Raw genomic sequence first — 26,029 nt, 5'->3', positions numbered from 1 at the left:
AAAGGTGACAGAGTGTGCTTTTAGCGTTCACTGGGAAACAGTAGCATAGCAATATGAAGCATGTTGTTCTTCGTGGAACAGTTTCTCACAGAAACATTTGAGGACTGCCCTAAGTGTGGAGCCTGATACTGCCTAAAGAGTACAGTAGCTTGCCCGGACGCCTCCATTGTCCACTTGGTGCCACTGCCGTGTAAAGTAGATTTAGCAGGTTCTAGCTCTACCTTTGGTAACAGTATGAATTTTCTCTGTTTTCTGGAAATAACGCCGGGAATGATTATTTACTGACTTATACTGGGATACTTATTAATGGAGATTAATATGGACTTCTTAATCCTCCTTGTTTAACTCTGCTGGGGACGGTTTCCGTGATTTGTCTGAATGTCTCTGGAGAAATAGCAGCCCATTATTCCTCTAGATCCGGGACCATAGAGTTTAGTGATGATGGACACTGGAGCGAAGCTTACGTTCTAATTTATTCCACAGCTGTTCCGTTGGATACCGGTCCGGACTCGGCAATGGCCTGTCCACTTCGGGAATATGATTGCCCACAGGGCTGGCCGGTGTGGCCGAGCGGTTCTAGACGCTTCAGTCTGGAACCGTGCGACCGCTACGGTCGCAGGTTCGAATCCTGCCTCGCGCATGGATGTTTGTGATGTCCTTAGGTTAGTTAGGTTTAAGTAGTTCTAAGTTCTAGGGGACTGATGACCTCAGATGTTAAGTCCCATAGTGCTCAGAGCCATTGAGCCATTGAGCTATTTCTTCTTGGTGTAGCAATTTTAATGGCCAGTACTGTAGTTATTCAAGCTATAATCTTAGCACGGCGTCGCCCGTGAAGGATATGCACCATTTTGGAAACGGAAGACCTCCTATCGCGGCGGTTATGGCTCAAATGATTCAAATGGCCTCGAGCTCTATGGGACTTGTCATCTGAGGTCATCAGTCCCCTAGAACTTAGAACTACTTAAACCTAACTAACCTAATGACATCCCGAGGGAGGATTCGAATCTGCGACCGTAGCACTCGTGCGGTTCCGCACTGAAGCGCCTAGAGCCACTCGGCCACAGCGGCCGGCGAGGCGGTTACCCTGTCCTCGTCGCAGCAGTGTCTTAAAAGTTTACCCTGAGTGTAGCTGTGTGCTGTATAAGAGGATAGTTTAGTAACTTGGCTCCGTCTTCCCCGCAGCTGTTGGCCGTGGCCCTGTTGGTTGCTGCTGCAGCCGCTGCGCCTGCCCCGCCCGTGGACGCAGCCATCACAGAGGCCGCGCCCGCCGACACGGGTCCTCGATCTACGCGGCAGCCAGCTGACTCGAAGGCGGCTGCGCCTCCAGCGCCGCCCGCCGCTCTGGTGGGGATGTTCTGGGTGGAGCAGCCGATGGACTTGGACACAGCAGCCGACAGCATCATATTCCGACCACTGTTCGCCTACAGGCAGGAGCTACGCAGGAGGCGCAACTACTTCTTCTAGACGACCGAACTTGTTTGGTTGTGTGTCTCCTGTGTGAGACATCGGTTTTACATAGTGCGTAGCTGCTGCGATTTGCAAGCTCTCTAATATGAACGTATCATAACAACGAAAGTCTTTGTTACGTGTCCATAATACATTATACAAAATTATTTATTATTTAACTTATTACTTCACTGATGTATTCTAATATGAATACCTCATGTTGTAAGATCGAATATCACTTGAAATAAAAGTATATCTTCAATTAACTTACCCTTCCACATTCACACTGCAGCTCCTAACTAAGGTACGAGCATATGGGATTGGTTCCCAAATATGTGAGTGGCTCGAAGACTTCTTAAGTAATAGAACCCAGTGCGTTGTCCTCGATGGTGAGTGTTCATCGTAGGTGAGGGTATCATCTGGAGTGCCCCAGGTAAGTGTGGTAGGTCCGCTGTTGTTTTCTATCTACATAAATGATCTTTTGGATAGGGTGGATAGCAATGTGCGGCTGTTCGCTGATGATGCTGCGGTGTACGGGAAGGTGTCGTCGTTGAGTGACTGTAGGAGGATACAAGATGACATGGACAGGATTTGTGATTGGTGTAAGGAATGGTAGCTAACTCTAAATATAGATAAATGTAAATTAATGTAGATGAATAGGAAAAAGAATCCCGTGATGTTTGAATACTTCATTAGTAGTGTAGCGCTTGACACAGTCACGTCGATTAAATATTTGGGCGTAACATTGCAGAGGGATATGAAGTGGGACAAGCTTGTAATGGCAGTTGTGGAGAAGGCGGATAGTCGTCTTCGCTTCATTGGTAGAATTTTTGGAAGATGTGGTTCGTCTGTAAAGGAGACCGCCTATAAAACACTAATACGACCTATTCTTGAGTACTGATCGAGCGTTTGGGATCCCTCTCAGGTAGGATTGAGGGAGGACATAGAAGCAATTCAGAGGCGGGCTGCTAGATTTGTTACTGGTAGGTTTGATCATCACGCGAGTGTTACGGAAATGCTTCAGGAACTCTAGAGGAAAGGAGCCGTTCTTTTCGTGAGTAGCTGCTGAGGAAATTTAGACAACCAGCATTTGAGGCTGACTGCAGTACAGTTTCACTGCCACCAACTTATATTTCGGGGAAAGACCACAAAGATAAGATAAGAGAGATTAGGGCTCGTACAGAGGCATATAGGCAGTCATTTTTCCCTCTTTCTGTTTGGGAATGGAACAGGGAGAGAAGATGCTAGTTGTGGTGCGAGGTACCCTCCGCCACGCACCGTATGGTGGATTGCGGAGTATGTATGTAGATGTAGATTCTTTATAAAACGTTCTACATCACTCCAAAACTACAGCCTTAGATAAAAGTATTAGGATCATGAATAACTTCGTAGATTGTTTGTTTTGGATCTTGGTATTCCGGTTGCTTAGGGTTTTTTTACGGATTGCAATTTTTTTATTTGTAGTTCACTGTTGCTGTCCGAGTTTACATGTTGTTATTTTGGAATTTGGAGATGGTGAGTGGACCTGTGGATACCAGAAAATGAAGTGCCTAGTGGAGAAATCGGAACATTTCCGACATATTCTTCTGTATGAGTTCAGTAAAGGGATGACAGCAGCGGAAACAGCCAGATACATTTTCCCCGACTATGAAGGTGATGCTACTGCACAGAGAAGGGCAAAAAAATGTTTTTCTCGTTGTAAGAAGGATCACTTTGGCGTTAGTGTCTCTCCGCGTTCGGGAAGACCTACGGGATTCGATGAAGATCGTTTCAACGCATTAATCCACAATGATTCGCGTCACTGTACTCGATAATTGCCGAATGTGATTAACTGTGATCATTCCAACATCGTGCGACATTTTCATGCAATAGGGAAGGTTCAAAAACCGTGTGTATGGGACCGCATGCTGTAAGCCAAAATCACAAAAATCTGGCCGTGGCCATATGTGTGTCTCTGGTTGATTGTCATCAATTGGCTCGCGAACAACACCGACCATTTCTATCCTGTATAGTTGCTGGTGACGAGAAATAGTGTCTTTATCCTAACAGAGAAAGAGAGGAGTGGTTGAGCGCAAACAAAGCAGTAGCTACCCATACAAAGACCTCCGCGCATCCACAAATGATGATGATATGCATCTGTGGGAAAAGTGACGGTGTGGTGTACTATGAATCGCTTCCCTGAGGTGTAACCATCACTGCTGACATTTATCGCCAACATCTGAGACGCCTTGCAGACGCAGGCCAGAACACCGACCCCCGGAGGACTGCGCTACTCCACGGTCTCACCCGCCCGCATTCTGCTAAGTTGACAAGAAAAACAATACAGGAGTTGGGTTGGGAAGTCAATCCTCTCGCACCATATTCACCTGACGTTGTGGCCTCATATTTTCACATTTTCCGCTATCTATCGAACAACCTTGAAGGAAATTCCTTTCCCAATGAAAATGCGCTCCTAACATAGCTCGATCGGTTCTGCATCTCAAAACCATGCGATTTCTACAGTCGCAGAATCGAAGCTATCCCAGCGTTTGCAGACTGTTGGAAATAGTGAAGGAGCATATATTATTGATGACTAAAGGCTGTGTTATGTATATCTGTTGCACTAACCCAGTAATTGTGTTCTTGTGTGACCTTCCAGTCATGTGTATTTCTTTAAAATGGAAATTACTGAAATTTAATCAGTATGCATGACACCTACATGCTAAACACGAAAGTTCCTTCACATTCTTAGCCAGTGTGAGAAATAATACAAGTGCGGGAACAATGACACGTACACATTTTATAAGTAAAGGAGATCGAATAACATGATAATGTTGAAGTTATGTGCATACTAATATAAACATCTTGATAGTTTGAACGACAAGATTTTAATCAAAAGACTAAATATCTATTCATAAAAATACTTCCATAGAAAATCTCTTTCTGTTATCGGAGACAACCTTACGTCGTACTGTTACAAATAGATGAAACACAAGGTGGACGTCTCAAAACTGCAACTGCAGACGAAAACTCAGAGAAAGCCTTCAATACGGTATTGGGTGGTCGCAGATTAAAAGAGGGCAAGTTATCTAATGCTATAAGCATAGAGAAGGAAACAACAGTCTGTAAATTACATGGAGAAAGGATTCTGAAATAGATTTATGAAAGAAATATGTTGTACTGATTAAATACTAAGAAGATTCAAACGAATTCATTGAGGCTTTTGTGGATTACTTTGAGATTAACAATTAAATAAATAAGATATTCCAGGCTATTTCTGAACATTTCTTGATGACATGAACATAATTAAAGAGTTGACATAATATCGCAAGTGTCACTAACGTGTTAAAAAGGTAGAACGATGTGAAAAGGGCATATACTTTATTGGCCTTGCGGACGTACTAGTAGGCCTAATTTAGAGCTTGATAAACGTTTGTAATCTTTCAAGCAATTTTGTATTTCATCATGTAAACTAAATTTCTTCTGGAGTTTTATAAGTCACTCAGAGACGCATGACAAGTATGAATATTTCTGTAAGTCAGCTGAACTTGGAATGTTTTGCGAAAACTGTAGTTTGTGGCTTCATTACAGCTACAGCTGTGGGGAAGAGAATGAAGTGCTCAATGGGATTCTTAGTTGCTATTTATCTAAATCATATTGCTCCACCGTCAGCTCGTATGAAAATCTTTTTCATTGCCTCCACTTATGATTTCTACTACTCGTCATCGAGCAAAGGAAATCTTTCAATTGTAGTATTTACGTAGTTACATAAAAGACGTTCCATATTGCTCCATATAACGTTAAAACACGAATAGGGAAACTGAACTGATTACATATAGTTAGAGATTACTCATATATTTCAATGCGTAATTAATATAAGAGCATTTATGTTTATCCTCTAGAGACTCTTAAATTATTGAAACTCTAGCACCACCAACACATTTCCGGAAGTCGTCTGTAGATATCTTTTGATTATTTTGATATAAGGAACACGTGATCTGGTAACTCATTACACAGTAATTCTCTAATTACAATTTATGCGGATTGTTACCAAAGATACTTTTGTTCCTGTGAAAAATACCTCCATAATAGCAGAAAAAACCAGTGGTATTCAACACCTAAACGCTCCGGAACGAATGTACTGTTGCATGGTTACCATCGCGGTGGGACATGTTGTATGGTGTCGTTACACCGCTTTTTTATGGCATTTCGTCTTTCCTATACACGAGCTGAATATTGACCAGCTCTCAGTCATTACTGTTGTAACAAGTACCCCGAGTGAGTGGAAAAAGTCTGCTTCGAAACGGGACACACATGGCGTACCACCGCACATGGACACTTTTGCTCAGATATTTTCATAGGAATAAAATTCGAATTACGGTAGGAAATCAAATGAAATGCAGTGTCTCTGCTACAAATTACGAGAGACCAAAATACTCAGAAAATACCTCTGAAATATCTCTAGAGTACTATCGCACTGTCGGAGGAGTTTATATTCGCCTGGTATATGAAACAACACGATATCGATCAAAGCTACCTTGACACGAAAATTTACATGAAGCTTCTTGTGATTATCATAACTTTTTTTAAAATGCTATCGACAGTCTAAGATGTAATCTCTCTTCCAGTACCAAATTAAAACCAGTTGTTTCTATGATGGTAACTAATATTTTCCGAAAGCTGAACATTACATCGGCTGAAAGGTAATTTCTACACTTCAAAAATCTTTCCATATGTATGCGTGTAAACGAGAGAGAGAGAGAGAGAGAGAGAGAGAGAGAGAGAGAGAGAGTAAAGGTGCAGTTAAAATTGCTAACTTATTGAAGATTTAGCTACGACGGTTCACTACTGTGCAAGCAATACAGCCTTTGTAAGTGATGAGTTAGCTGAGGTGATTGTGACGAGACATTGCTGAGGCGAAATACGCAAAGTAGGACAGGAATTTTATTCGTTTGTTTCCTAACCGAGGGATTAAGCGAAGAGTGCAAGTAGCTGAACGTAATTTTTTGAGCAGCTCAGTAATATGCTTCTACCGTTTAAAGCTTTCCTCTGTAATTACATCCAAAATTTTGTAGAATTCTACACTATTTACTGACTGCTGCTTATATACTACATCAGTTGCCAAGACCATACTTTTTCTTTGACAAAACAGAATATATAGTGTTTCCTTCGAAACTTACAGACAGTCCACATTCAGAATATCATTTAATCATTGTTTGAAAAATATCGCTAGCAATCTTTTGTTTTAATGCTCTGTAAATGGATCTATTGTAATACTACACCATTTGCAGAATGAATCAAATCTATCTGATGAATGTTAAGTGAACGGTCATTCATGTGTAGAGAATAGAAATGGACTCAAAGCTGATCCCTGAGGAACTCGCCACTCTTGATCTCTCCCATGTCACTAAGATTTCCTCTCCATCCAACACTGTTTGAATTTTTCACCGCAACCTTTTGGGTTCAGTCCGTTAAGTATGATTCAAACCAGTTTCTTGTAAAGCCATAAGTTCCATAAAACCTGACTTTTCTAAGAGAGTAACGCTATCTACGAAGGTAAATGCCTTGCAGAGATCACAAAAAATGCTAGCGATATTTCATTGTTTAAGGGTTGTAATATTTGTTTGGTGAATGAATAATCAGTAGTTTCAATCAAGCAACCCTTACAGGATTTCAACTGTTACGTTTTAGAAAATTATTTCTAGTTAAATGAGAGATTAATCTTTAGTACATTACTTTTTCAAATATTTTTGGGAAAGACATTAGTTAAAAAACCGGACAATAATTATTTAAGTATTTCTTGTCAGGTTTCCTATTAAGAGGCTTCTCAATAGCATATTTTAATTAGCCTGGAAAAATTCGTTGTACTAGTGACGATTATATATACCTCTAACGACATTACCTATTAAGATAAAACAACTTTCCAGAATTCTAGCTGAAGTTCCTTCAACACCACATGTTTTTGTTTCTTAGCACTTTTATAATTCCAATAATATCACTGAAGGATGTTGATGCTGCTTCTAGTTGCTCAAAGCTTTGTGAAATGTTATTAATATACTGTCTTGTTTCTTCAACTGACTCAATCTTATACTTGCTGCTACATTTAGAAAATGATTGCTAATACTACTCGAACCTTTTGAATATCACTCACAACATATGTTATTGAGCTGCGGCGCTGTCGTCCTTGCCTAGCTTTGATGTGGATCCGATATCTCGCGTTAAATCGCAGCTCACATGCTAGAGGAACTCTGGCACGGCTAGAGGGAAGACAGAGAGAGAAAGAAGATATGGACAAGGACAGAGAGAGAGAGAGAGAGAGAGAGAGAGAGAGAGCTATCGCTATCGCAGCGAGTGGCCTCTAGTGTAGATAAGAGGCGGACCACAGTGCAACTAGCCGTACGCAGAGCCGCCGCCTCTGTGTGTGTGGTATCCTGTGTGGACGGGCGATTGCATGTGCCTGTTGGGTCCTGGCAATCTGAGTGGAGTACGTAGTGTCGCAGTGGTCGCAAACGGCGAGTGTTGGCGTGGCTCAATTGCACGAGTGGATAGCAATTTGAGCTAAGCAGCTGCTGGTTACTTCCCATTGCACGCACCGTTCTGGAGATAGCGGATGGAACAAGTTATTGATGCTAATATTTCTACGATGCTCAGATCTTGATCTAGATGGATTTTGTAGTATTCATTCTCATGAATGGTGTTCCTTCAATGATGCCGAAGATCACAATGAAAGTTTTAAATTTCGTGAGCACTAATCTTGTTCTAAGAATTTGTACTAAGTCTGTGTGAAGTTCTTAAAAGTGGTTGTCACAGATTTAGTTTCAGGACCCGCATAGTAACATGAAGGAAAAACGTCCTTAAATTTGAAGACAATAGTGCTCCAAGCATGTGAGGTGCTGTTTACTGATACTTCAATTTGTCAGGGGAATTTGCCTACCTTCTTATCTTGTCTTGTAAGTAAATTTTTGGTAAATTAATTTCCTTGCATTAAATTGCACCAAGTATTTGAGGCGCTGTGATGCGCTGAGTTTAAGATTTAAATTTTTCTTTTGTTTTGATAATTAACTTTTCTAGCTCCTTCTCTAGTTAAGTAACATTTTTGGGTACATTAAGAGCCTTATCTTTAAATGAGGTAGTCACGTCAAGCTCTGTTGTTATTAAGGACCAAGCTATTTATTCACGTTGTTGGGTTATTATAAGTGCTTAACAGCTGTCGTGTTGCAGGAGCTGAGATTTCTACGTGCATTATATTGATGTAAGGCCAAACTAAGAATTACGGAGGTGACATATACGAGTGGTTCAGCCCACTGACTAGTTTAAAATTAATTCATCACATAAACGGAGTTCCTTTAGAAACGAGGCGCTTCATGTTTACTTACTGTAGTAGGGAATGACCCACTAGCCATTACATCGGTTACCTTTCAGTAGTTTAGGCTGTTCATAATTCTGAATACTTGTCTTAAAATTCGTTATAAAATATATCTAAAGAAATTTGAAAATCGATGAAACCTTTGAAATTTGTAGAACTGTTTCAATCTATTTTAAAGTTATATAACTTTTTTGATATTGGGTTTTACTGCAAGACATTGTGTAAGTATAAATTTACACTGTCATACTTTTGCAAGCGAAAGAAAGTTTTGCCTTGATTGCAGATGCCAGCAACTGTGATTTGAAACGGCCAGCTCCTGGATATTTAGTAAAATAATTTTTTTTAAATAGTGCTTAACATTTCTTGTCCCAGCTCCTCTCCTATTCCATAAGCTTGGTGCTACTCGTCTGATCAATAATTAGTTAGTTTCTTCCTGATTAAAACTGTGTGGAATAATTTAAATTTTAATACTTTCTTAAGTACCGCACCATTTATCTGCATTATTAATCAATGTCAGGATGTGCGTATTTCTGAACCATTGAATGACGTTCCTCAAAATACTTCAGTTTCATTTGTAAACTCCTTAAATATCACGTCATCAGCAGCCCTCTATACATCTGCTAATACTGCGTGCTCGAAAAGTCCACGAGTGGTACATTCTTGGGCATATTCCGATAGACAAGCGCTCGCCTCGGTGGATTCCGTGATACTCTGACCGTGTCTGTAAGTGGTAATTCGTTTTTAGCGATTTTGTTTGCAGTTTCGCACTCAGAAATAAAATTATGGTGTCCGGGATGGAAACAGCTGAAGGAATTCCAAACACAGAAACTGCTGCTTATGTGGTGAGGAAAAATACAAGTAAGCAAGGAATCACGATATACGGAAGTTCATAAATTTCGTTTTCGTTGGTTTGCGAAATTCTTACAGAATACCAGATGGTGGAATCCAACGGCTCCTAAAATGTCAAGCTGAAGTGCGTAAGGAGAAGTTATATTTATTTTTGATCTACATTCTTGTAAATTCAACTTCAAAACACCCTGTGCGAGATTTTAATTATGGTTGATTTAAATAAGCTGTACAGTTAAAACGTAAATTCTCCATTCCATTTTTCTCAGACGGATTTCCTGTAATGAACTAACTATTGGGGAGAGCAAACGATTTCTGGAGCGCATTAGGCCCGTAGCTCATATTCTAATGAAACCGCGTACAATGGCAATCTAAAGAGTTCTCAACCACTCGCCTACCAGGTGGCTGCTCATTCAATTATCTATCCTCAATACTGTGGAGGAAAGTGTTCAGACGTGCCTGTACTACTACTGGATGTTGCCTGGCTAAGGTGCACCGGCAACAGAGGCAGATGGACAGTGAGGGAGCAGCAAAGCAGGGATACTGCACGATGCACCGCGAACACTGCACACTCCTAGACTACGCAGATCCCAGGTGACGTGATAAGGGGATGCAGCTGCAGAGGCAAAATGTGAAGAAAAGAAGATATTTTTTTCGAGATAAGTGTTATGTGTCTCCTTAAATGATTATTTACTTCTGTCATAAAATAACCGACATACTTGTTTGGTATCTTCGGCCGTCGAGGAGAGTAATTTTCTGCCAATGTGCAGATTAACCTAACTTGATATCGCTATGAAACTAGCGTATCTGTCTTGGTTCTTTGTACCTACATTGATGAACCAAAACATTAAGACCAGTGTCCAGCACGAGATTGAATGCCACCTAGTGACGGGACAAGGAAAGTATAGGAGTGGAACGAAGACGAATGGGGCATCATTCTAGTAATGACAGGAGTCACAAATCGGGAAATTCACTGACTTATGTGACAAAAGGGCAAACCGCTACAACCCGGTCAGCTGTTTGCGTCGTGCTTGTGTCGCCCACGCGAAGGGCTGCTGTATGCTGAATGACCTTCCGCTTAACATTGAACAAGCAAAATTGGTACTTTTGGCAGACGATAATAGAGCTATAATTCATCCCATTAGATAGGAAACAATAAAAGAGTTGGCAAATGACATTGTCGAAAGAAATGTAGCTAAATTTCGAAAAATAAAGGAACTCACTACATTCAGTTCTGTCAACAAAGAGACTCATACCAATAAGTGGTGTATCACATGAGCAGGAGTCAGTAAGTAGGGTAAGAGGTCCCAAATTTTTGGATGAATATATTGCCGAAAATTAAGTTCAGCTTCGGTATATTGATAACTTTTACTTTATGGACCGACTCACAGCAACTGAATGAAACAATTTTAGTGCCATATGCGTTTCGCCTTTATTTTCTGCAAGACATCTGTAGTGGCCTGGAATATGTACATAAGTTTGCTATTTAACTTACATTTTGGTCACTGTACCTACAGGTTATAAACAGTAAAAAATTACGCTTGTCCCTATTGAGTCTAAGTCCATTCTCACATAGCACTTCAAACAACTGTCTCAAATTATGCAAATGTTCATGCTGCGTACAACCAGAAACTGATATTTCATCTAGGTAATTACACACCGAAGGAATAACCGCACAAAGAGTGTGTAAGCACAGCTGAAATAGTGCCGGGGCAGAGGCACATCCGAAAGGAAATCTTAAATTTGTAGGGACCTAAATGGGTATTCACGACGAGAATCTTCTGAGATTCTTCATCCACAGGAATCTGACTTAGAAAAATATTTGCCCGGACACAATTTGTCAAACGAGTCTTCTGGACGGGGCAAAGGAAATGTTGCAACAACAAGTTGAGGATTGACGATGGCTTTAAAATCCACGCACAGTCGCAGCTTGCCTGATGGTTTCCTTAAGACAACCAACGATGAAGCCCATAGCGATTCTGTCACTGGTTCAATCATCCTTTGATCCTCAAGTTGACGTAATGTTTCAGCAACTTAGCCGCGAAGCGCGTGAGGCACTGTGCGAGCACAGAAAAAATTAGGTTGTGCATTGTCCTGCAATTCAATATGCGAGTGAAAATTTTTCGCGCAACCTAAACCTGGCGAAAAAATGTCGGCAAACTTTTGACATAGTTCAGAAACACTGTTTTTGGGAACAATGTTAGTGACGGTTAGTACGCCATCGTGCGCAGTTAAGGAGAAATCATCAAATAAATCAAGACCAAAAATATTTACAGATGAGGGTGAACACAGTACATGAAAAGAAACCAACTGAGTTTGGCCACGGTTTGTCGCTGGCAAACTACATAGTCCTAACACCGGGGTACATTTTCGTTACGCAATGGAGGTGAATCAAGCAATTCGTAAGTTTTACGATTCATTGGTGAAACAGACGCTCCAGTGTCCAATTGAAAAGCAATAGTGTGATTCTAAATGTTCAAGTCGACAAAAAGTTTGTTCTGCTGTCGGCGGAAAATGTCAGCCTGAGAAGCCATGTTCACTGCAAAATGCCGACGGGCAGATCGTGCGTGGCGGGCCGCCTTTCGTCGGCGTGCACTAGCCTTACAAGCAAAATAGTCACAGTCGGGCAAAGGCACAGGTACCGGAGGCGAATTTACAATATTTACTTCCGTTTCTTGTGGCTCGTTGTGATAGGAAGGCTTATATCGGGAACCGTTCCGGCGAAAGCTACTTTGTCCGGAAGCGTGATACTGAACGACAGATTTTTGTCGTTATGAGACACACTGCCTTGACATGTCCCTTGTTGCAAACATGGCACACGGCCTTGCGCGATGGGCAATTACGGTCCGAGTGCTTTGAATTACATTGCGGGCATTAGCGCTAAGCAGGCAGCTGCTGCCGGCGCAATACAGGTGTCTGTTTCCCGGAAGTGAATTGGACAGGAGTGCGCCGAGCCGGTACAGCTGCATGTATGTGTGAGGCGCGCGCACCTTGCTTTCTAACCTGACAGACAGCAGGAGGCGATTCCAAAGAATTTGCAGTAAAGTCCAAAGTGTCCTGTCTGTCCAAATTGTCCAACACTTGTTTTAAAGTGGGATTGGATACTTTAAGAATTTGCTCTCTAATGCGTGTGTCTGACACGTTTTGAGTAATAGCGTCCCGTACCATTGTGTCAGAATATGATATTCCGCAAGAACATGAAAATTGACAGTCGCGATTGAGGCCTTGCAAAGTGTCTACCCACTCATTGACGAGGGGCACGTGTTGTGCGGAAAAATGTATACCGTTTAGCCACAATATTTTTCCTTGTAATAATGGGTTAATGCCCGAACAAGTTCTTCGAAACTGTGATGATTTGGAGAACTTCGCGGGAAGAGTTTGAGGAGGATTTTGTACGATGCCACTCCTACACAATAAAAGTGCATGCAGCTTTTTTGTACCTTGGATGTCACATGCAGCAAGGTGGTGAGAAAACTGCGCGTGCCACTCCTGCCAGCTTTCCACGCTGGCGTCGAACGCCCGAAACGGCGGGGCTGTGGCCCGCTGTACTGCCGGCTCCTGTGCAGCGGGTAAGTGTGGCGCTGCGTGCTGTTGTTCCTGGACGAGCTGTTCAAAGGGTTGCAGGAGTGCGATGGACTGCTGAGTCTGTAATCGTAACAGGTCTGCCAGTACATTTTGTTACTCCGGATTTGCCATCACAAATTAATCAAAGAATCACAAATGGGTGTAGGAAAAAATGTGTTTCACTCTTCAGTCACACAATGCGGAGACGATGAGTGGCGCAGCCGGTTATATAGCCTGTAAACGCACACAAATAGCGATAGTGTAAATACAAACGAAATAAATGTCTCGCATCCGATGTATCGTTCATCAGCTCTGCTTTCACTGCTCTGCTTTCCAAATAATCTGCGTCGCCACTTCCAAATAACGACGAAAGAAACGAACAAGAGATATACTCTCTACGTCGTCGACACTGTTAAATAACGACGGAATACTTTTACCCTCGTCGGCACTTGTTATGATGACGAACGAATCGTCGCCAATGTGAATAACTGGTGGATAATGCTAAATAGAAACGTACAAATCTCTTCTTTGCATATACAGTCAGTGATGTCGATAACGAGGAAGCTGCATGGTCTGAGTTTACAACGACTAAAATAATTAGTAGTCGTTGGTAAAAAAAAGTAATGTACTTAACTAGTGGTACAGGAGTCTTCATAGTCAGGACGAATATAAGTACAAACAGTGAGCTATAGAGGCACCATATAATGAATTCTACTCTGCTTTTGTAAATGATGAAAGTCTATGTGAATGCAGCTTGCCGCTAACTTGGTGTAATGTTTTGTCTGTACAGAAGTGTATCTGTCGCCTTTATCGCTCTTTCCCTCTCACACATAAATCGGTACAATAAAGTCAGGGCTTCGTGTTTTCTAGTTAGGCTGATCCGTGAAAAGACAGAGAAACAATTATGCTAATGGAGGATTCTCTCACTCACTCTCTCTCTCTCTCTCTCTCTCTCTCTCTGTCCTTTATCTGTGTACAGTTTAAATATATTATTTACGTGAAATCAGCCTAGTAGAATCTCTGGTGGAGCCCTTCGTCTTAATATTCAGCGGCTGGCTTGCTAGAAAAGATCTTTACATTTGTTATTATTATTAAGCGCTGCATTCAGTTGGGAAAATCGATCGTTTGAACAATTCGTTCAGTTTACGACAGATCTAAAATTTCAGATGTGGACGAAGCCTTTTTGGACGATTTCAAAAAAAACTCAGAGATTGCAGGCTCTCTTCGTCACAGCTGAAACTTCCCAATTAATTACAGGGCCCAAACAATCATCAATGGTTCAGACAGAGAACTCATTCGTCATTCACTCTAGAATAAAATGGTCACAAACCTTATTTCTGAGGTAAATTGTATATTGAATCCATTTCCGTACATGTTCCGTTTTCTGTTGGTTCCAAGTCTCATGTAATTTTCTTTTACAGGTTTTTCTTTCTCTTTATCTATCACGCTAGCGGCACAAACTTTCCTAGCTCGCTTTAGCGCGAAGAAGAGTAAATAAATCTCCTTTAGCAATCCGACAATCTTCCAACCGATACTTCCGAAGCTGTTCCTCTCTCTCTCTATAATAACCATGGAGCATACGTTTCTGTACCTCTGTTGTTCCAAAGAATAAACGTACTAGAAAAATACCTTGGCGTCGACGAGCTGTCGGCGCATATATTACTAGAAAATCTGATCAGATACTTTTCAAACGTAAATACATGTGGATGATTTGGTTGACCATTATTAATTATTGCATGGTAGAGGGTAATTTTCCGTGGGGAGATTACAATGCCCCTCGCAGCGAGCGAAGTTTGTGAGCTAAATTTTGATTCACCGAACACACTTCGCGAGCTATCTATTAGCGTGGATAACCCGGAAGTGATGATTGTCAGTCCTCCGACTGAAAAAGAATATTATATTTGAGACAGACGAAGAAAAGAAATGTTGAAGACAGAAGAAATGAAGAGACCGGTACCGCGGCTGTATTGCTTTTACGTGCATCTAGGTGTTATATTTGCTGTGCACAACCAAGGAAGATGATCTTTCATGAACTGATGTCAGGGTCTACCCATTCTGGAACTTTCTTAAGCAGGGAAACCTTGGAAAACCTCTTAAGCCTAGACCCCCAGCCTACGGTACATAGAAGATAGGAAAGCCTATAGAAGAAAAAAAATATAATTTTGAAATAGATCTCTAAAGGAAAGACAGGGATCAATTTGTATCACGATTTGGAGAAGAGTGGTTTGTGCCTCTAGCAAAAAAAACGTTTTACAATAAATAACGTGAATTCTCGTTTTACAATCTTGCTCCTGGTACAATATCTTGCGGTGCTAAACTCCCCCGGGTCTTGCATGTCCCCGACGTCCACATTTGTAGTCGGTCTTCTACGCGGCCCCCTCTGTAGTTGATCTTCTACGCGGCCCACAATGGGAAGAGTAGAAGGAACAGGGATACTCGAATTCACATGCAACATTCAGTCCAAAAGAATTAGCAATGACCAAAAGGAAAACTCTTTCTGCAAAGAGAACTGATTAGGTTGCACCGTCCAAGATTCTCCTTTTTGAAAGCAAAATCCTTATGGCTTCGTGGATCCTTTTTGTTACGACGTACTTCAAGGAATTCAACCATTAACTAATGATGTTGCCAAAAGCATCATCCGATTTACTCCCTTTTGAATACTCCTTTTGACTTTGCCTCCCCACTTGTGCTTATAAGTCCAAAAGTTCTAACACATTTTCTATCAGTGATTTGTTCTTCGTAATTTAAAGGATTCATGTAACTTACTATAGATTTTGGATTCAAATCATCGAATAATGGAAAGTGTAGTTCATTTTATACCAAGACATCATCTATATTTCCTTGATAAGTCATGTAATTTAGCTATACTCAAAACTTTTTATTCTAAATACATATATTTCTTCGCTTGAGTGCTGAAACGTAAAAGTTATTAGCATTGAGGAATGCGGATTCGCTTCTTTCAATTAACTCTGATTCATACGGTGTTTATCCATGCTCATACATGGAAATGGATTTTTCACACAAAATTTCCAAACGAACACGAACCATTAAATTACTACTGAATCTATGAATATTACTTTCTTTAATCATTCATTAATAAATTAAAAACTCTTAACTTCTAATTATAACACCTATTCCTTTTAGAGTTCAACATGAATCAATTTATCCTCGCGTTTGGTGCGAGTCTCTTACAAAGCATATCTGTATCGTCTATATCGATTTTAATTCTCGCGCCGACGTCAACTGTTTTGCGCGGGAAATTATCTTTGCGGCGTTAACCGTCACTCACGATTCACTACCACAACACATCCCTTCACACGTTTACACATATAAGCGTTCACATGAGATTATATATGAATATTCACTCGGAACCTCTTTTGATTATTCCGCGTCATTTGCGGGAAACATTTCATTCTTCTTGAAGGTCAGTTAGATCCTTAATCATTCTTGATGACATTAGCAATGCTAAAGTTCTATGTTCACCCAAACCACAGGTGAAGCCTATCTCCACTATCTTCTTTACAACACTCGATAATAATAGTTAGTCACTATTTCTATACTCTATGTCACTGATTAACTATTTCAATTTAAAGGTTTCTATCACTACACACACCGTTTATTGTTATGTTTTTTTACGAGCGTTCATTTTGCTTTTGGCACGACCAACAATGGGGAGCAGTATGGGCTTGTAGAGGGTTCGATCAAACCCCATTTCAACATGCGATCTATTTCTTTTTGAACTTGAGCCTTTAACCTCCAGGGAACAGGATAGAAAGTTCTACAATACGTTTCGTGTGGCTTAACGTAGAGATGGCATATGTATCCCTTAATAACTCCTGGCCTTTCGTCAAACACGTTTTCATACACTAATAATAATTCTTTGAGCTGCTTCTTCTGCTCTTCAATAATGCAGTCGGATTCCTTTAACTTCTCATACACTAATTGACCGAAGTCTCCTTTGACTTGGAACTCATTATTTACGTGCTGTTTAGAATTTTGTGCAGTCCTGATTGCTTGCACACTGATCCCACTATTATATTTTCTGGTAAGGCTTTCCTTTTTCAACAAGTCCAACTCAATTTCTTGTTTATTTACATTTAACCAAATTTTTCCTGTTTTAAAATCTATTCTGCATCCGTATTGACGTAGGCTGTCGACTCCTATAATGCAGTCTACCACCAAATTTTTACAACAAGGAATGTGCTTAATATTGCTACATTTCCGACTTCTACGCTAAGTAGTAACTGCACTTTTACATTAGCCGATCTAGCCCCAACGGCGCCTATTATTCTGGAAAAATTGGTACTCGTCTTATATTTCTGATCTTGTTGAATAGAGTCTCCGAAATAACATTCGTGGTTGCAGCTGTGTCCAAAACCGCCACTATAGGTACAGTCTCCAAAATGACTTGCACTTCGGCTACTGCCACCTGTTCCTTATCCTCATCTTGGAGTTCTAAGTCCTCGGTCAATTCATCTGCCAGTAATCGTCCATCATTATACGTTAGCATGGGTACACATATCCTGTTGCCCCTCAACCAATTGTTGACCGCTCCTCTGGGGCACGAGTGGGTCCTTACAAGTTTGTTGGATTTTGATTCGCCTGGTGGTTGACATCGTCCGTCACTTCGGTAATTACCGGTTGATTCGTAGATGTCCGTCCCCACTGATATTGGTTATTTGAATCTATTCCCCCCGGTTGATTCCACTTTCTATTACTGTTATTGTTCCAGGCTTGCGGTCTGAAATTCCTTTCGTTCCCCCATACGGGATTGTATCGTCTTCCATTCCTGTTGTTCCTTGGATAGCCCCTCGCAAGACTATTGCCGGTATTATTATTGAGATTTTGAGGGGTTTCTCCACTATTTATCGATCTCTGTGCGTTCCCTTGCCTACCATTTGGCGGAGGTTCTATCTCTCTATATTGGAATCTGTTGTTACGGGCTTTCTGGTTGCTCTCTTCTATAATGTCTATATGATCTAACGTCGTGAGGAACGACTCCAAGTCTTTATCGTTCCTGTAAATTAATTGATTCCGGATGTTAGTTGTTAATCTTGCCTTAAGTATATTTATTATGTCTGGCAAAGGCATAGGTCTGTCCCAATATCTAGTTTTGTTTATATATTTTTCAAAATACTTCCTAAGGCTTCCATTTGAAAAAGAGAAAGGCTCTGGGTAGAGCACCTCCTGCCTTAGGCGTTCCTGTACCCCTTCTGACCAGAATTTTGCTAAAAACGCTTTCTCAAAATCGTCATATGTCGAGCAAACAGAAGTCATGTCCGAGGCCCAGATCGCCCCCGAACCTTGTATATACCCAGTCACGAAACTGATTTTCTGCCACTTCGACCAATTTCTGGGTAGCACTCCTCTAAAACTTCGGATAAAAACAATCGGATGGACCCCCCTTTTATCAGTGTTAAAAATCTGGAATTGCCGATGCTTTATCATTTTTTCTTCGGCATGGCAAAGGCTTTCGTAATCTCCGTCAGATAAAACTTCACGCGAACAACTAGCTCGTGGCAATTTAATATTCGAGTTACTCACACAAGTCGGTATCGTGTGCGAATGTGCAGTAACTGGCTCTACAGACGCTGCCAACTTCTGCTGCTGGCCGGTATTCATTTGTTCTGAGCCTTGTTGTGAAACGCGTATCGATTCTTCTATCGTTTGTTTCCAATGCTCGAAATCAGCACCTAACTGCTGTCGCACTTTCTCAAGTCCTTTCGCAAACAAATTCTCTTCCTGTTTGCCGCATAGACTCTGGAATGCTGCTTTAACATTTTGCTCAACGTTTTCACACATTAGCCTTTTGTTTTCTAATGTGATTTCGGATAATTTACCCGTTAATACATTAATTTGGTGGTCTATAACGTCTTGACGTTCGGTCAGATGTTCAACACTTTCCTTTAGGTTCGTCTGCGTACGTGCCAATTCAGGAAGTTGCGCAATTGCACATGACATGGCATCTTGCTTTGTACTAATTGCGGAACCATTTCCACCTGTTCCCGTACGGTATCTATCTTAATAGCCACATACTCCTTCATTTCTACACGTACGCGTTGAGTAGATTCCTCACATTGAGCTTTAACCAATTCTATTTGTGCAGTTAATTTTCGTTCCGTCTCTTCGGCCTGATCTTTAAGTTCCTTTGTCTTCGCCTCTATCCGCTGCTCTAATTCGGAAAAACTGTCATGTAACTGCTGCTTAATCTCAGCTTTCAGATTTTCCTGCCCCTCAGTAACTGAGGCTAATTTCGCATTCAAATCAATTTGCCCCTCGGTAACTGAGGCTAATTTCGCATTCAAATCATTTTGCCCCTCGGTAACTGAGGCTAACTTCGCATTAATGTCGGTTTTCATATTATTCATGCTCTCGGTTATCATCTGCATCTGTCTCATGATAATTACTAATGGATCTAATCCATGTTGCATACTTGCTGTTACATCTCCAGCCGTGTCTACGGGGCGTTCTATTGCACTATCTGTAGCGATCGGTTCTACAACGCTTCTTACTACATCACTATTATCCGTGCTCACAGCTGAAGGCTGTTGCGTGTTGCTCTGCTCTGCTTGACTCATCTTAAACATTGCCCTTGTTAAAACCATATAAATGTTCTACAGTCAATATGTATATATCTCCCTTCACACAAGAATACTTCTGTTGCTACTTTCTTACAGCACTTACACAGGTAAGTGCAGCTAGGGCAGGTCAACCAAACTTCGTCTGGCATGAACACAATTAGTAAATGTTCAAACCTACGTCTACTTCCTCAATACTAGCAAGCTTTAATAAATAATTATAAAACTGGCAGTTTTTCTGCGCCCAGCGTGCTGCTTTTATTTGTAGATGGACTTAATTTGCCTGCGAGTATTTCTTCTCTTTTCCCAGTTAAGTTGTCTCGTCGTAGTTCACATGAAACAGAGAACAAAATTATTTTAACAACGTCCAAAAACGTGTCCTGTCACGGATTGGCCATTATAATGAATTCTACTCTGCTTTTGTAAATGATGAAAGTCTATGTGAATGCAGCTTGCCGCTAACTTGGTGTAATGTTTTGTCTGTACAGAAGTGTATCTGTCGCCTTTATCGCTCTTTCCCTCTCACACATAAATCGGTACAATATAGTCAGGGCTTCGTGTTTTCTAGTTAGGCTGATCCGTGAAAAGACAGAGAAACAATTATGCTAATGGAGGATTCTCTCACTCTCTCTCTCTCTCTCTCTCTCTCTCTCTCTCTGTCCTTTATCTGTGTACAGTTTAAATATATTATTTACGTGAAATCAGCCTAGTAGAATCTCTGGTGGAGCCCTTCGTCTTAATATTCAGCGGCTGGCTTGCTAGAAAAGATCTTTACATTTGTTATTATTATTAAGCGCTGCATTCAGTTGGGAAAATCGATCGTTTGAACAATTCGTTCAGTTTACGACAGATCTAAAATTTCAGATGTGGACGAAGCCTTTTTGGACGATTTAAAAAAAAAACTCAGAGACTGCAGGCTCTCTTCGTCACAGCTGAAACTTCCCAATTAATTACAGGGCCCAAACAATCATCAATGGTTCAGACAGAGAACTCATTCGTCATTCACTCTAGAATAAAATGGTCACAAACCTTATTTCTGAGGTAAATTGTATATTGAATCCATTTCCGTACATGTTCCGTTTTCTGTTGGTTCCAAGTCTCATGTAATTTTCTTTTACAGGTTTTTCTTTCTCTTTATCTATCACGCTAGCGGCACAAACTTTCCTAGCTCGCTTTAGCGCGAAGAAGAGTAAATAAATCTCCTTTAGCAATCCGACAATCTTCCAACCGATACTTCCGAAGCTGTTCCTCTCTCTCTCTATAATAACCATGGAGCATACGTTTCTGTACCTCTGTTGTTCCAAAGAATAAACGTACTAGAAAAATACCTTGGCTTCGACGAGCTGTCGGCGCATATATTACTAGAAAATCTGATCAGATACTTTTCAAACGTAAATACACTCCTGGAAATTGAAATAAGAACACCGTGAATTCATTGTCCCAGGAAGGGGAAACTTTATTGACACATTCCTGGGGTCAGATACATCACATGATCACACTGACAGAACCACAGGCACATAGACACAGGCAACAGAGCATGCACAATGTCGGCACTAGTACAGTGTATATCCACCTTTCGCAGCAATGCAGGCTGCTACTCTCCCATGGAGACGATCGTAGAGATGCTGGGTGTAGTCCTGTGGAACGGCTTGCCATGCCATTTCCACCTGGCGCCTCAGTTGGACCAGCGTTCGTGCTGGACGTGCAGACCGCGTGAGACGACGCTTCATCCAGTCCCAAACATGCTCAATGGGGGACAGATCCGGAGATCTTGCTGGCCAGGGTAGATGACTTACACCTTCTAGAGCATGTTGGGTGGCACGGGATACATGCGGACGTGCATTGTCCTGTTGGAACAGCAAGTTCCCTTGCCGGTATAGGAATGGTAGAACGATGGGTTGGATGACGGTTTGGATGCACCGTGCACTATTCAGTGTCCCCTCGACGATCACCAGTGGTGTACGGCCAGTGTAGGAGATCGCTCCCCACACCATGATGCCGGGTGTTGGCCCTGTGTGCCTCGGTCTATAGTATAATAAAATAATGGAATAGATGATAATAAAATGCGTGGCTTTTTAAAATGTATTGAATTAATGAGATTAATTTTTCGGCGTGAATGACAAGCACAATAAGCTGAGCTATGCCTGGAAATAAGTCCGTATTAGTTCATATTATTTTGCAGGGCGGAGTAGTTTCTTTCTCCGCTGTAGATTTGTGCTTACCATTCTTTATAATACTACGTTTGGTCGCCGCGTTCACCTTTGAAGTCTTGACCGTGTTCCTATTAAGCTTATCGGATCTTCGTAATTTTCCAAAGTACACAGGTGGGCTTCAGTTATTGTAATTATTGTACTATTTGAAATAACAACTCACACGACCTTTCTGTTAATAAAACAATACTGTATTTTTCCAAACGGTGCACATATGAAATCCACACTCCTCACTTATTCATAGCGACCCCAAAATGGCGGTCTACAATTACTCGCTAAAAAATTGACGTGCTTCTCACTCTTTCACTAGCTGAGCGCGAATCCCTCCTTCCTCCTACCGGTACCAGAAAAAATCCTCTGTTTATTAACAACTGAAAGTCAAAAAATACATGACGGTAGGCATAGGCTCTATGATGGGCTACCGCTTCATCTTGTCTCTTTGCCTTTAAGGAAGACGAAAACATAAAGGAAATGCAAAAGGTTTATCACAGGTCGTATGCAGTCCTGATTGTGGCGCTCACCTGCACGGCGCCAAACACGCATACGACCATCATTGGCACCAAGGCAGAAGCGACTCTCATCGCTGAAGACGACACGTCTCCATTCGTCTCTCCATTCACGCCTGTCGCGACACCACTGGAGGCGGGCTGCACGATGATGGGGCGTGAGCGGAAGACGGCCTAACGGTGTGCGGGACCGTAGCCCAGCTTCATGGAGACGTTTGCGAATGGTCCTCGCCGATACCCCAGGAGCAACAGTGTCCCTAATTTGCTGGGAAGTGGCGGTGCGGTCCCCTACGGCACTGCGTAGGATCCTACGGTCTTGGCGTGCATCCGTGCGTCGCTGCGGTCCGGTCCCAGGTCGACGTGCACGTGCACCTTCCGCCGACCACTGGCGACAACATCGATGTACTGTGGAGACCTCACGCCCCACGTGTTGAGCAATTCGGCGGTACGTCCACCCGGCCTCCCGCATGCCCACTATACGCCCTCGCTCAAAGTCCGTCAACTGCACATACGGTTCACGTCCACGCTGTCGCGGCATGCTACCAGTGTTAAAGACTGCGATGGAGCTCCGTATGCCACGGCAAACTGGCTGACACTGACGGCGGCGGTGCACAAATGCTGCGCAGCTAGCGCCATTCGACGGCCAACACCGCGGTTCCTGGTGTGTCCGCTGTGCCGTGCGTGTGATCATTGCTTGTATAGCCCTCTCGCAGTGTCCGGAGCAAGTATGGTGGGTCTGACACACCGGTGTCAATGTGTTCTTTTTTCCATTTCCAGGAGTGTACATGTGGATGATTTGGTTGACCATTATTAATTATTGCGTGGTAGAGGGTAATTTTCCGTGGGGAGATTACAACCACATAGGCCATACTTCAACTAAGCGCCTTGTTAGAGGTTGCTCCCTATCAGCTGAAGGCTACATTGCTTTCCTACTTGACGTCCCGAGCAAGAGTGGCTGACCGCACGCTAGAGACTTGTTGCTAGCCGCGGAGAGGCGCTAGCGGCGGTAGTTTGGAGTCGCGGGTCCAGCGATACTAGTACAGACCGCAGTCGATAACTGCAACCCCTAACAAGTGTGGTATCGAACATTGATACCACAAACAGAAACCAAAACATTGCATCGAAACGAGTGTTCAGTTCATAGTGCTGTGAATTGTGGGAAAGTAAACACTAATTGAGATTCAGAAGAAGAACAACAATACCAAAAGTGCAACAGGAACGTAATATGTAGGAAATATTCCACGCAACCTGTGAGTACAGTTCCAAATATTACTACATAATATGAATTACCAACCACCAGAACTGTTTATAACCTATAGGTAAGTAAATTACATAGCAAAAGTATGTACATATTCGAGGCCACTGAAGATGCCTTGCAGAAAATAAAGGTGAAACGCATATGACACTAATATTGTGTTTCATTCAGTTACTGTCAGACGGTCCACAAAGTAAAAATTTTCAATGTGCTGTAATATTACACGCAACTGAGGAAGACAGGACTAAAATGGTTCAAATGGCTGAGCACTATGCGACTTCACTTCTGAGGTCATCAGTCGCCTAGAACTTAGAACTAACTAAACCTAACTAACCTAAGGACATCACACACATCCATGCCCGAGGCAGGATTCGAACCTGCGACCGTAGCGGTCACGCGGTTCCAGACTGAAGCGCCTTTAACCGCACGGCCACACCGGCCGGCCAGAAAGGACTACAAAAGTTGAAGATGTAAGTTGAGGTACATTTGCTCTCCGTGTAAGTGCTAATCTTGGAAGGACACGTATCAAACTACTGACAGATTTTGGATATTTCCACTCAATAATGTCGTGCGGGATAATTTTCTGGCGTAACTCAACACATAGAAAGAAAGAACTGAATGCACAATAGCGTGCAGTAAAATTAGTAAGTCGTGTGCAGCCTTGCACATCATGTTCGTACCTCTCCACGGAGCTAGGCTTTTTAAAGGCGCCGCCGCAATACGTATATTCGCTATGAAATTGGCCATAAATAATGCATCACAATTTGAGGAAAACAGTGATATCCATACCTACAACACTAGCGGAAAAATGACCCTTATTGACTGTTGTTAAAGCTGTCAGCGACTCAGAAAGGAGTTCGATGTGCAGCAACAAAATTTTTTTTGTCATTTGTCCAATAAAACTCATAGCGAAGCAAGTTTTAAATCTAATCTAAAAGCATTTCTCCTTGATAACTTCTTGTATTCCATTGACGAATTTCTACTTAAAAATTAAAGCCAGTAAAAAATAAATAAGTAATATAAAGTTGTCTGAGTCGGGCAAAAATATTAATGTGTACATTGATGTTAACACTAATCATTTATACATATCCTGTAAATTAATTCGTTTCATATCATATCGAGGAGGAGGAGGAGGAGGAGGAGATTAGTGTTTAACGTCCCGTCGACAACGAGGTCATTAGAGACGGAGCGCAAGCGCGGGTGAGGGAAGGATGGGGAAGGAAATCGGTCGTGCCCTTTCAAAGGAACCATCCCGGCATTTGCCTGAAGCGATTTAGGGAAATCACGGAAAACCTAAATCAGGATGGCCGGAGACGGGATTGAACCGTCGTCCTCCCACATCATATCGACAAAAGAATCGTTCAAATGATTTATGCAATGTGTAACTAACTAACTACCTAAGTAGCTGCACGAAACAGGTACCACGCCACGGAGCACGAACACAGGCCCATGGGGGCACTATTACGCTAAAGGGGACATTCGCCCCTATGTCTCGATAAGATCTGTGGCAGTAATCGAAGCGATCACGACGGTTGTGGAATATATAAACACCATTGTCGACCATCGGCGAATTTTCATTCTTTGTGTCTGTCCTGACAGCGACGGCACCTTCCAGGGGAATAAATGTCTGCATCGCCTGACCAGAATATGCTGCGGTGATTTGAAGAAAGTAACAATGAACTCAAAAGAGATAACTACATTTATTTAATAGGTGCTGATGAAAGAGAACTATTCCAAAAGCATGTCGATATTTAAGAAAGGAGACCACAATATCTGCGAGAAGTATATAGGAATCAGCTTACTTGACACAGCACACGAAGTTTGTGCAAGAACAAAGAACAAGCGGCTAAATGTTGTAGCTGACAGTTTATTAATCGAAGACTGAATGGAATTCCGAAGAAGGAGATCGACATCAAATACACTATTTTTAACAAAACAAATAATCGAAAAATCGAGTATAATAGGCAAACACATTTAGCGTTAATTGATTTTATTAAGGTATTCGATAATGTTGCCAAAGACAAACTGTGAAGAATTATGAGGAAAAGAGGATACCCACAATACCTAAGAAACAATTTAAATAGTCTGTACACACACATGTCTATTATTTTAGAAATAAATGCAACTCTAACACAGCCTACAGCCACAGACACAGGAGTAAGACAAGGGAGCATCATTTCATCCACACTTCAACGTTTATTTAGATGATGCAATTCGGAAATGGAAGAAGATTTTTACGGGGAACTAAGATTAACAGTAATTCTCGCTTGCACTGTCAT

The sequence above is a fragment of the Schistocerca piceifrons genome, chromosome 4, assembly GCF_021461385.2.
Source record: "Schistocerca piceifrons isolate TAMUIC-IGC-003096 chromosome 4, iqSchPice1.1, whole genome shotgun sequence".
Classification (NCBI taxonomy): domain Eukaryota; kingdom Metazoa; phylum Arthropoda; class Insecta; order Orthoptera; family Acrididae; genus Schistocerca; species Schistocerca piceifrons.
The sequence above is the reverse complement of the archived record's forward strand: the minus strand, read 5'-3'. Positions refer to the sequence as shown.